At 42.6% G+C, this 13,454-nt stretch overlaps 1 long non-coding RNA gene and 1 pseudogene across 2 annotated transcripts in view; both read left to right on the forward strand.

Moving 5' to 3' along the window:
- LOC131511647 (uncharacterized) overlaps positions 1–13,454 on the forward strand; it is a 193,637-nt gene that overhangs the window by 63,172 nt on the left and 117,011 nt on the right. The window lies entirely within an intron of this gene.
- On the forward strand, positions 5,738–6,549 carry LOC131511646 (large ribosomal subunit protein uL15-like; annotated as a pseudogene).

A 13,454-nucleotide genomic window follows, 5' to 3' on the forward strand; every position in this document is an offset into this window, starting at 1 on the left:
TCAAGTTTATTAATTTTTTCAAAGAACCAGCTCCTGGTTTCATCAGTCTGTTCTATTAGATTTTTTGTTTGTTTGCTTTTTGTTTTTGTTTTGTTTTGTTTTGTTTTTAGTTTCTATAACATTTATTTCTGCTCTAATCTTTATTATTTCTTTCCTTCTGCTGGCTTTAGGCTATTTTTGCTTTTCTTTTTCTAGCTCTTAGGTGTAAGGTTAGATTGTTTATTTGAGATTTTTCTTGCTTCTTGAGGTAGGCCTGTATTACTATACACTTACTCTCAGGACTGCTTTTGTTCTTAAAGGTTTTTTTTTTTTTGTTGTTGTTGTTGTTTGTTTGTTTGGGGTTTTTTTTGCTATATCACAAAGGACGATTGTGTTTTCATTTTCATTTGTTTCCATGTATTTTTAAATTTCTTCTTTGATTTCCTGGTTGACCCATTCATTGTTTAGTGGTATATTATTTAACCTCCATGTATTTGTGGTCTTTCTAAAATTTTTCTTGTGGTTGACTTCTAGTTTCATAGCGTTATGGTCAGAAAAGGTGCATGTATAACTTCAATCTTCTTGTATTTGTTGAGGCATGTTTTGTGGCCTAACATGTGACATATTCTGGAGAATATTCCATGTGCACTTGAAACTAATGTGTATTCTGCTGTTTCAGGATGGAATGCTCTGAATTTATCTGTTAGGTCCATCTGATCCAGTGTGTCATTCAAGGCCACTGTTTCCTTGTTGATTTTCTGTTTAGATGATTTGTCTATTGATGTAAGTGGACGGTTGTAGGGTTTTTTTAGGTAGCCGAACCTGTATACTTTTGGATATTTTTATCTGCAGTTATCTTGTGAATCTTGGGGCATTGTTTAAACAAAGATCTGCCTTTGTCCATGACATTCCATGATTACAGATGTGACTCACTGGAATGCACCTTCAGAAAGGGTATACTTGGCTTCTACCTTGAGCCCAATGAGAGACTAGGAAAGGAATGATTCACTAAAGGGGCTGAGGGAATTAGCTTTGGAGCCTCTCTGACCTGGTTTTTATTCTCAGATCTACCCCTTAAACTTGGGCATATTTCTCAACTTTCATTTTCTTTATTTGTAAAACAGAATGACATCTATCTCATAGGTTTGTATTTGAGAATTAAATAAAGCAATGCAGATTACACTGGGTTCTGACCAGTGCAGACTCTGAGTTGTGGCTTCATCTGAAAGTGATTTATGAGGAAGTGGACTTAGGAAAAATATTTTTTTTTTTTTTTTTTTTTTTTTTTTTTATTTTTTTATTTTTTTATTTTTTGGGACAGAGAGAGACAGAGCATGAACGGGGGAGGGACAGAGAGAGAGGGAGACACAGAATCGGAAACAGGCTCCAGGCTCTGAGCCATCAGCCCAGAGCCTGACGCGGGGCTCGAACTCACAGACCGTGAGATCGTGACCTGGCTGAAGTCGGACGCTTAACCGACTGCGCCACCCAGGCGCCCCAAAATATTTTGTTTTTATGTGAGAAAAGCAGTTCATGCATTTATTTTCTTCATTGATTTGAAAGTCCACCCTTTAAACAAATGCCTTCTATATTGTTCCGTTGGTCAGGGTATTCATTTTTCAATATTTAATAACTATAGATGTGCTATAGATTTATAGCACATTTAATATGATAAAATGAGTTCCCCTTAATATCCTTCTTTTTTGAATATTTTGACTATTCTTATACATTTCAAACTTGAAAATTTATCCAGAAATTTTGATTGACAGTGGCTTAATTTATAGATTGAGGAAGAAGTGACTTCGTTACACTTTTAATCTTTCTATACAAGAACATGGCATTCCTCTCCATAAGTTCCTGTGTTCTTTTCGATCCTTTAGTATAATTTTATGGTTTTAATCTTACAGGCAAGGTACATGTTTGTTGGATTTACTCAGATGAATCTTTTATTAATGTGAGTGGGATCTGTTTGTATGTGTGTTTAGAGAGTTTTAATTATTTTGTTACACTTTATCCACTGGTTCTAGCCTTCCCTGTTAGAGAATTGGTCTTCAAAGTCGGTTGTGATTATCAGTGGGGAAACATGAGGACGTTCCAGGCAGTACTAGAGTATGGTGAGTTTATGGGAGTCATTTTCTGAAATTTCAACTGCTATAGGTAGGTCTTATTAAAAGCTGACCTTCTCAAAGAGAGAGTGAGCTCTGTTTTTGCACTAATTTTTTTTTTTTTTTAACATTTATTCAGTTTTGAAAGGTAGAGAGAGAGCACAAATGGAGAAGGGGCAGAGAGAGAGGGAGACACAGAAACAGAAGCAGCCTCCAGGTTCTGAGCTATCAGCACAGAGCCTGACGCGGGGCTTGAACTCACGGACCGCGAGATCATGACCTGAGCCGAAGTCGGCCACTTAACCGACTGAGCCACCCAGGCGCCCCTGCACTAATTTTTTTGAGTGCATTAGATTTTTATTCTTGGTGTATAAGAAACCTACTGGTATTCTGCATTTATTTTGTAACTGATCACTTTATTGAATTTGCTGGTTATTTCTGATAGTTTTCCAGTTGATTTTATTTGGGTTTTTGAGGAATGTCATGACAATATCTGCAAATATGGGAAGCTTGCCCTGTCATTTAGAATATCAATGTACTTATTTTACTTTTTAGTTTTCTAAGTTATTTTATTATCAATATGTTTACGGTTGACTCTGGAACAGCAGAAGTTTGAATGACACATGTCCACTTACGAACAGATTTATTCTGAAAAATACAGTGCAGTCCCAAAAACGTATTTTCTCTTAAGATTTTCTTTTCTTTTCTTTTTTTTTTAAAAATATTTATCTTGAGAGAGAGAGAGAGACAGAGTGAGAGCAGGGGAGGGGCAGAGAGAGAGGGAGACACAGAATCCGAAGAAGGCTCCAGGCTCTGAGCTGTCAGCACAGAGCCCGATGCAAGACTCGAACTACAGACTGCGAGATCATGACCTGGGCCGAAGTCGAATGCTTAACTGACTGAGCCACCCAGGCATCCTGAGATTTTCTTTTAAAAAAAAATGTTTATTTACTTTTGAGAGAGAGAGAGGGAATAAGCAGGGGAGGGGCAGAGAGAGACACACACAGAATCCTTAGCAGGCTTCAGCCTCTGAGCTGTCAGCACAGAGCCCAACGCAGGGCTGGAACCCATGAACTGTGAGATCATGACCTGAGCCAAAGTCAGATGCTTAACTGAGAGCCACCCAGGTACCCCTAAGATTTTCTTAATCATATTTTCTTTTCTCTAGATTACCTTAAGAATATAGTATGTGATACATATTTAAAATATGTGTTAATCAACCGTTTGTTATAGGTAAGGCTTCTGGTCAACAGTAAGCTATTAGTCGTTAAGTTTTGGAGGGGTTAAAGTTATATGTGAATTTTCAATGCATAGAGTGTGAGCACTCCTAACCCCTGTGATGTTTGAAAGGTCGACTGTATACTGTTTGCAACTTTAATTGGAATATTTATGTTTTGCCATTAAGCAGAATATCAGCTGTTAGTTTTGTATATGTATATACTATTAATTTTATTGAGTTTCTAAAAAAATCGGGGTCTTATGCTTTTTGGAAATCTCTCGTGATCATCACATGATCTCTCCCTTTCATTCACTGTGGATCAAATATATTGAAGAAATATATTACTAAGATTTCCTAATTTTTAACTGTGCCTACCTTCCTGGAATAAATGCCACTGAACTAATTTTAAAATACCTTTAGATTCTATTGCTACTATATTTAGACATTTCATGTATATTTACAAATATTGGAGTGTTTTTAAAAAAATGTTAAGATTTATTTATTTATTTATTTATTTAGAGAGAACGAGCATGAGCAAGGGAGGGGCAGAAAGAGGGAGAGAGAGAGAGAATCCCAAGCAGGCTCCATGCTGTCGGCACCGAGCCTGATGCAGGGCTCGAACTCACAAACCGCAAGATCACGACCTGAGTTGAAATCAAGAATTGAATGCTTAACTGTCTGAGCCACGCAGGTGCCCCTGGAGTGGTTTTTAAAACAATTATCATGGATAAGATCTGGTATCGGCTCTATGTCAGTGTCTTTAAAAGAACGGAGACGTTTGCCTTCTTTTCTTATTCTCTGATATGTCCTAAATAGCATATGAGTTTTGGTTTTGAAATAGCTCATCCTCAAAAACAATTTAAAACTGGCGCTTTTTGATAAGTAGTCTCTGTTTCCCTAATTTTGATATGGGGAGATAGGAGAAGATGAATTATTTTCAGCTTCCCTTATCAAATGGAGTTGTCGATGATCACTTCAGCCATTAACTGAACCTGGAATTGGCTTTTCTGAGGAGGGATTTCCTTTTTTTATGAGAGAACCCTCGGAGTGTCTATGGCCCTGCGAGCTGCCTCCAGGGGTTTGGGGCATGGGAACTGGGTGGACTGACTTGTCGTTTTCTTCACCATGTCAAGACTTCATTGAGAAAAGAAAGCAAAGCAGGAAGGAGGGCTGTGTTCTTAAATCCTGTCCCTACTTTGCCCTTCCTGGCCTCCCCCCCACCCCCGCCCCGTTAGGAATTCTGTCGTGGGGTATGTCAAATATATATTAGCCCAGATGCCTTCCAATGCCTCCAAAACATCTCCTAATGAAAGTCTCAGAGGCCCCACCTCACCTTGTCCTCCAAATGTCCTATCTTGGACATTTGTCTCCTTGTCCTCCAAATGTCCTATCCTTCTTTCTTCTCCATTCAGTGCTGGCACCTCGGCACAACTTCCCAAGTTAAGAGTTGGAGTTTTGTCCATTATTATTCCTCCTCTCTTACCCATCCCATTTGATTTGTTCACAAGATCTCTGAAATCCGTCGTTCTTTCCCTTTCTTTACCCGTCGTTGTTGCCTCACTTGCCATCGTTACATCCGGGCTTCATTATCACGTGGGCTCTCTCGTGAGTCTCTGACTCCTCTTGCCCCTGGTATAATTCCACTCCCCCAAATCTCCTTCCACACTTCTGCCAGAGTAGCCTTTTCAAAAATGATTTTGATTTTTATCAAAGCGCTATACATGGTTAAAAATATCAAACACAAGATTACAGTCACTGGTTTGCGTGTTTTTTAATCAAAAAAAGCTTTGAAAATTGAGTTTCGGGGGGTACCCTAGCACCAAAGCTCATTCTGGTGGCAAAACCTGACCTAAACTTAAAATCCTTTTGCAGAATTATTGGGTTAATCATGGGATGCTGTCCCTAATTATGTGCACATAATTGTGTGCTTATGATATAGTAAGTGAATATTATCTTTTAAAGATAGGAAAATATCTGAATTCTGAAATACATCTGTCGTTAAGGATTCAAGGTGGAGTGTGGGACCCTGCCTCAATCTTCTGAGGCAACTTTTTTTTAAATTATTTTTTTAAACATTTATTTATTTTTGAGAGACAGAGAGAGACAGAGCATGAGCAGGGGAGGGGCAGAGAGAGAGGGAGACACAGAATCTGAAGCAGGCTCCAGGCTCCGAGCTGGCAGCACAGAGCCTGATGCAGGACTTGAACCAACCAGGAGCTGTCAGATCATGACCTGAGCCCAAGTCAGTGCTCAACCGACTGGGCCATTCAGGCGCCCCCCGCCCCTCCCCCCCCGCCCCCCAGCCCTCCCAGGCAACTCTTTAACCTCCTTTAGCTTTTAGGGTTTTTTTTTTTTTTTTAAAGATTTTTTATTTATGTTTTAGAGACAGAGAGCGACCGAGCACGAGAAGGGGGTTGCTCAGAGAGACAGAATCTGAGCGGAAGTCGGAAGCCTAACCTCCTGGGGGGCTCAGTCAGGCTCAGGTCATGATCTCGCGGTTCCTGGGTTCGAGCCCCGCCCTGCGCTCTGTGCTAACAGTTCAGAGCCTGCTTCGGATTCTGTGTCACTGTCTCTCTCTGCCCCTCCCTCATTTGCGCTCTTTCTCAAACATAAAAATTAAAAAAAAAAAAAAAAAAAAATTCCAACATGCCATCCAGCCTGAGGAAGACCCAGAAACTTCAGGACCACGTGAGCCATGGCTGCGTGGGCCAGCACCGGAAGCACCCAGGGGGCTGGGGAAATGCTGGTGGCATGCATCACCACAGGATCAACTTCGGCAGATATCACCCAGGTTACTTTGGAAAAGTTGGAACGAGGCATCACCTCCTCAAGAGGAAGCAGAGCTTCTGCCCAACTGTCAACCTCAATAAACTGTGGACCCTGGTCAGTGAGCAGACATGGGCAAATGGTACCAGAACCGAGACTGGAGTCTCTCCCATCGTTGATGTGCTGTGATCTGGCTACTGCCAAATTTTGGGAAAGGAAAAGCTCCCCAAATAGCCTGTCATCGCGAAGGCCAAATTCTTCAGTAGAAGAGCTGAGAAGATTAAGGGTGTGTGGGGGTCTATGTCTTGGTAGTTTGAAGCCACATGGAAGGAGGTCCATTAAAAGCTAGCAAGTACTTTAAAAAATATGTTTATATTCATGTTTTAAGCTTCTTGATTTATCAGTTTTGGATATTTTTGCACAATGACTTTCTATTATAATTTAGGAAGATTTGACTTACAGGTTTCCCATCTGTCTTAATCTGCTAGGGCCACCATAACGAAGCACCACAGACTGGGAGGCTTGAACAACAGAAATTTATTTCCTCACAGTTCTGGAGGCTGGTAGTCCAAGATCATGGCATCAGTAAAGGTTGGTTCCTCCTGATGCCTCTCTTCTGGGTTTGTAGACGCCCATTTTCTTCTGGTGTCTTCAAATGGTCTTCCCTTTGTACCCATCTGTGTCTTAATGTCCTTTTTTTTTAAATAAAGACATACCATATTGGATTTAAAATTCTATCTCCAAATATAGTCACATTCTGAAGTACTGGGGATTAGGGCTTTGATATATGAATTTTGGATACCATTGAGCTTGTGACACCAACTACACCTATTTATTTATATGTTTGTAAACTTTGGGTTTATTCAATAGTCAGTTTGCATTCTTCATCATTAGCTTTCTGCAAATACTGTTTATGACAGGGTACAGGAAGACACTATAATGATATTTCCTTTTTATTTATTTCTTCTTGGTGTTAATAATTGTTTCCTTTTTCAACTGATTACCTGTGTCCTGATCCTTAAATTTTTTTCTCAAATGCTTCATCAGATGAATCAGTGTATTAACATGATTTTTTAGGTAGTTAAAAGTGTATTTTAAAAAGCCCCAAACACTATTCTACGAGTTTACTTCTCCTGAAATGGTCACTCTTTAAGCCTACTATGTAGCTGTCATTCCTCCTTTGGGTTCTTTCTTTCTTGGGCTCCATGTTTTCCTTTCTCTTCATTTTCTTCCTTGTTTTTTCTGGAACACGTCAGCAGTAGCTTTCTAAGAAAAGGCAGGAGATAAAAAGTTTTAGGTTTCCTGAATGCATTAAAATATATTTTAAACTCACACATGATTGACAGTTTGTGGGCATAGAATTCCAGGCTGAGAATAATTATTTGTTAGATGTTTGAAGGCATAGACCATAGACCAATCGTGTCTATGAGATTTCAATGTGGCTTTTGTATGTACCTAACTAAATTTTTTCTGGAAGCTTTGGAGTCTTTGCTTTGTTCTTGAGGTTCTGAAATTTTACAGATACACTTTTACTGAGTCTTTTCACTTGTCATTCTAGGTCATTGGTGGTCCTTTCACTTTTTGGTGATATATTTTTCAATTTTGAGGATTTCCTTATCTCATTGAAAATTTTTTCCTGTTTTCTGTGTTCTCTTTCTGTAACTTCTATCATTCAGAAAGAGTTGGAACTCTGGTATGTATGATTCTCTGATTTTTTTTTCTTTCCTATTTTCCATCTCTGTTTCCATCTCCTATCTTCAGAGAGATTTTCCCTCTGACTTACAAAAATTGGTTGAAATGTGTGTCACCTTTAACGGTTTTGAGTAGCTTTTAAGGAGTCCAAGCTTCTTGGGGTACCTCGTGGCTCAGTTGATTGAGTATCCCAACTCTTGATTTGGGCTCAGGTCATGATTTCAGGGTCATAGGATGAAGCCCTATGTTGGGCTCTGTGCTGAGTGTGGAACCTGCTTAAGATTTTCTCTCCTGTCTTTCCCTCTGACCTTCTCCCCTGCTCATACTCTCCCTCAAAAAAAAAAAAAAAGTCCAAGCTTCCTTGATGATCAATGCTTGCCTGTACCTCTTCCCTTGTAGTTTGCACCCTTCGTTTGTTTTTCTGTGATCTTCTTTGAATGTCTCTCTCTATGCTTATCACATTGTATTGTTCTACTCAGTTATCTCTTTGTTTTTTTTAAGGGAGCCTCCTGAGGATTGGATTTGGCTTCTGTGTGACTCTTCATCCCCAATGTAGGACCTGATACATTATAGGAGTTTAATAATGTTTGTTGAATAAATGGAAACAAAGCTATTATTCCTTCTCCTGTGCCCCTCCCCCCCTTTTAGGCGGGTCACCACAATGGAGGGTCTTGAGATGAAGATTGGTGTGTAGGCGGTTTGCTAAGGAAATGCTTCCAGTAGAATTTACTAAGGGAATGGGGAAGAAGGACAGGGATGGGAGAGGCAAGGATGTAATTTTAGGCAGAGTCAGAAACCTAAGCCTGATCTTCTAGGGGCAGTCTGGAGTATAAATCAGCCCTCAGAATTTGTCTTTGTTGAGGCAAGTGAGTTGGGTTTCACAACGTATCACCATCAGTCATTGGCTCTAGGGTAGGGCAGCCAACCCCTCTAGTTGGTCCAGGACTATCTTGGTTTTAGCAGTAAAAGTCTCATGTTCCGGAACCCCTCAGCCTGAGGCAAACCAGGACAGTTAGCAACAGGAACTTCTAGCTCTCTGTGCACTGGGGCAAAGTGGCTCCAGGAGCTGAAGGGAAGTCCTTGGAAAAGAAACTGTTGCATCCATTAGGTGTGGTGGGTGGAATAATGACCCCCAAAGAATTCCACATCCTAATCCCCAGAACCCGTGAATACTTTATCTTAGATAACAAAAGAGACTTTGCAGATATGACTAAAATAAGGATCTTGAGATGGAGAGATTATCCTGTATTATCCTGGGGTCCCAATGTCATCACCAGGATTCTTATAACTGAAAGAGGGAGGCGGGAGAGTCAGAGATGTGACGGCAGATGCCGAGTTCAGAATGATGCCACCGCTGGCTTTACACATGGAGGGGCCATGAGCCAATGAATGAAGGAAGCCTCTAGAAACCAGAAAAGGCAAGAAATGGGTTCTCCTCTAGAGCCTCTGGAAGAAATAGAGGCTTAAAATACTGATTTTAATCCCATGAGACCTATTTTGGACTTCTGACTTCTAGAACTGTTAAGGAGGTAAATACATACTGTTCTAAACCACCAAATTTGTGGGAGTTTGTTGCAAAACTTCTTGCAAATTTGTGGCAAATGAATTCAAAGGTAAAGGTGCATTGAAGCTGGGGGAGGGGAACATAGAAATGGTAAAAACATCTGAGACGGATCCTGGTGGTGCCTCCACAATTTCTGCTCCGTCCCAATCAGGAAAGTAAATTAGATAGCTAAAACTTCAAATCAGTAGTCAACAAATTAGTTGACTATCAAATTAGGGAAGTGTTGCATAGTGATCAAGCCATGGGATCTGGAGTTTGATGCCCCCTGGTTAAATCCTGGCTTTGGGCACTTTTAAGCTCCGTAATTATGGCATGTTACATAAGCCTTTTGGATCCTTCAGTGCCTCATCTGTAAAGTGGGAGGCAGTAAAATCTCAATGGAGCCATGACTGGCAGCCGAGGGGTATCTTCTCTCCGTCTATTCAACTGCTATATTCTAAAGACAGCAAAGGGGAGAATCAAACTTGGTGAATATTAGGGGTTAAAATCCCTTTACTTGTCCAGAGGGTACAGTGCACAGGGTTTTGTGTTTATAATCTTGTAACATGTACATACGAGACTTTCCTTGTCATCACAGTGGGAATTACATAATACGGAGTCCAAGGGCAGAACATCTGTTTCAGTATTTAAAATTACTTAGAAGAGAGTTGTTGAATAGTGTACGGTGGCTCCTCTGTATGTCTGTGTTTTGGCACTTTTTAAATCTGTGGTTTATTTAAAGGATGGCTTTCACCTTCACTGGAGTTTGCTCTCCTCTGGCGATCTCCGTTTAGCCCAGCAAAGTCACCCATTATGGTTGTGCCTGTCTCTCTTCCCAAGGTTATCTGGGGGGTATTTCCCAAGCCTTTTGATATGCTAAGCAGCCATAACCGGGGAGAGTTTCATAAACAACCATTAAGCTGCTATTAGAAGTGTCAGGACTGGTAGAACTAGTAATTCTGTAATAATTTGTGAAGTTTAACTGTAACTATGCAGCCATTTAGTGTTTCCGATAGCTTCATCTGGATCGAGGAATGGGCCCTACGGACCCTTTCTGCTATCCAGGTTGGCAATTGCCTGGGGTCTCTTATTCACCTCCGTTAGGAAATAGCAGCCAAAAATTAAATCAGCTCCAGGCGCCTGGACTCAGTCGGTTATGTGTCCGACTTTGGCTCGGGTCATGATCTCATGGTTCATGGGTCCAAGCTCTGGATCAGGCTCCGTGCAGACAGCTCAGGGCCTGGAGCCTGCTTCGGATTCTGTGTCTCCCCCTCTCTCTGCCCCTCCCCTGCTTGTGCTCACTCTTTCTCTCTCAAAAATAAGTAAATGTTAAGAACAAAACAAAACAAAACTCCTCAAATCAGCTCATTCGGAGACCTTGAAACAGCTCTTCGAGGAAGCCAGAGCAATTGGCGCATCCTGGGGGGGGGGTAGGAGCCATCTAGAACTGGTATGTGATCTGCTCTCTCCTGCCTTTCTCCCAGGTCACACAACTCAGGGCTAGCACTTTCTTCTGCATTCCAGGGCTGTCGCTGATTTGGGCTGAATCTCTTTTAACCTTGGTGCTCCCCTCCAACCACCCAGCCTCTCCCCTCCACCCCCGTGAATGGTGGCAGAGAAGGGGTGAAAGCCAGCGGAGGAGAGGAGGTCCTTGGCTGAGCTGTAGCCCAGGGGGCTGGCCTGTGCCCCGTGAGGACGGGACTGGGTGTGGCAGAGCTTGCTTTGTTCTGAGGCCCTGCCAGCTCCCGGAAACTTAGGAAACCCTCCCTGAGGAGGACCAGTTCAAAGGACAACACAAGACATCAAATCAACCTTATAGGGTTACTTTAAGCCAAAGGGAAAGTAGCTAGCTGGAGAATAGAGGCAGGCAACAGCGGAAGGTCAACTGCTGCCTCCTTGTTTTTCAGCCACTCAGCCCTCCAACCACTATTTCCCCACTTCTATCCAGCGGCTCTGGAGCCTGGGCCTCCCCCTCTCCCTGTTCGCCATTTGAACTGCCCTGTCTGGGCCTTGCCTTAGGCGGGGCCTCTCAGGGATAGAGCTGTGTTTGTCTCCACTGTGTGTTGAACTTGGCAGGTGCAGGCGCACCTCATTCCAAGTCAAACTACCACCTTTCAAAAGAGAAGTCCAGGCCTGGAAGCCACGGCTTGGGGCGGGCCCTGTGCACCGCCACCAATGGCTGGAAGTGAATGCTGTCCTTCTCTATCACCCATGCCAGGCCTGCCTCTGGTAATGACTGAGAAGGGAAAAAACAGGCAGTCGGGGCTGGAGGTAATAGGAATTCGGCCGGAGGGCTGTGGGCTGTGGGAATGAGGGCAGCTTCTCGGCTGGAGGTTCAATCAGCCCTGGAGAGTCAACTGTTGCTTTGGACAAATGAGCATTGGCCATGTTGAGGCCACCCGGGTGCATACCTGAGCGTGCAGAGCTAGCTCAAGAATGAGGTCCCGGCTTTCAAGAACCAGCCTCCTTCCAGAAAAGATCTGGAAAGACCTAGTACGTTCGGGAAGTTTCTCTCCCCGTTCCCGGCTGTCATGGAATCTATTGCTCCCACAGAGAATGTCTACCCTCCAAGGACCAGGAAGGGCCACCTGCAGATCAGAGGGGCAGAGACACCTCCAGCCTCCGTGTCTCATTTGAGAATTGTTGCCGGAGAGTGAGATCCCTCGTCCACCTCATCAGTGTCCGTGAACTCCCTGATAGTTCCGAGTGGCTGTCTAGGTGCCATTGTCTGTTAGCTACGTGATAAGAGACGCAGCCTCGGCGTGCCGTGGTTTTCTATTAGATGGAGATATCGTCTACCCACTGAGTGCGGGGATGATTACAGAACATGTGGAAAAGTGCGTACTTGGCTGCTATTCTCTCAGGCCTTGGGCAGATGTCGCAGTGTTTCTACAGATAGCGTCTCACTTAGCTTCGTAATAGCTCTGGGAGGTGGGGAGGGCGGCGGTGGGGTGAGAGTCATTCCATTGTCTTTGAAAGTTTGAAGGGCTTTGCCATTTGAATGATGGCCTTGGGAGCATGCGTCTGGCACCGAGTAAATGACCCCTGCGCTTCGTCTGCCCGTGTTGGTTTTTCTTTCTTCTCTTTTCTGGTTGGTGACTTTGTTACCCAACAAAGAACTTCAAAGCGAGTAGACAACGTTGAACATTTTCCAAGATCCTCGAGGAGCCTGGTTGGGGATTTCTCGTTCAGGAAAATGCACATCGTCTTAACCAAGTCTGTCCAGTGGGAACTTCATGTGAGTCACTCATGGAATTTTATATTGTCTTAGAGCCACATTGGAACAGTTTTTAAAAGGTGAAATTAATTTTAGCGATACATATTTTTAACCCCTGTGTATTACATATATATTACCACTTCAACACATAATCTAAAGATGATTAATGAAATACTTTCTATTCTTCAGACCCCGTCTTTGAAGCCCAGTGTGTATTTTACACTAACAGCACATCTTCATCCACTGCTAAAAACTCATTGGAAGCTCCTGATCTGTATTTCAATTTCAGAATGCGAGTTGGCCAGAATAGCTTCATACTCGTCATTTCAAGTATACGTAAGGAGTGCCTGCGTGGCTCCGTCGGTGAAGCATCCGACTTCAGCTCGGGTCTTGGAACTCACAGCTCGTGGGTTCGAGCCCCGCATCGGGCTCTGTGCTAACAGCTCGGAGCCTGGAGTCTGCTTCGGATTCTGTGTCTCCCTCTGTCTCTGCCCCTCCCCGGCTCGTGCTCTGTCTCTCTCTCTCTCAAAATAAATGAACATTAAAAAAAAATTAAAAGTTTTCCAGTAATGGAATTGAGTACCAGGTTTTATTTTATTTTATTTTTTTTGAGCCACAGATATCATATTTTTATTGGTGGGAAACTAGAGAGACTTCCTTTTTTTTTTTTTTCAATATATGAAGTTTATTGTCAAATTGGTTTCCATACAACCCCCAGTGCTCCTCCCAAAAGGTGCCCTCCTCAATACCCATCCCCCACCCTCCCCTCCCTCCCACCCCCCATCCACCCTCAGTTTGTTCTCAGTTTTTAACAGTCTCTTATGCTTTGGCTCTCTCCCACTCTAACCTCTTTTTTTTTTCCCCCTCCCCCATGGGTTTCTGTTAAGTTTCTCAGGATCCACAGAGTACCAGGTTTTAAATACAAATTTAAGT

Source organism: Neofelis nebulosa, chromosome 5, assembly GCF_028018385.1.
Source record: "Neofelis nebulosa isolate mNeoNeb1 chromosome 5, mNeoNeb1.pri, whole genome shotgun sequence".
Lineage (NCBI taxonomy): Eukaryota > Metazoa > Chordata > Mammalia > Carnivora > Felidae > Neofelis > Neofelis nebulosa.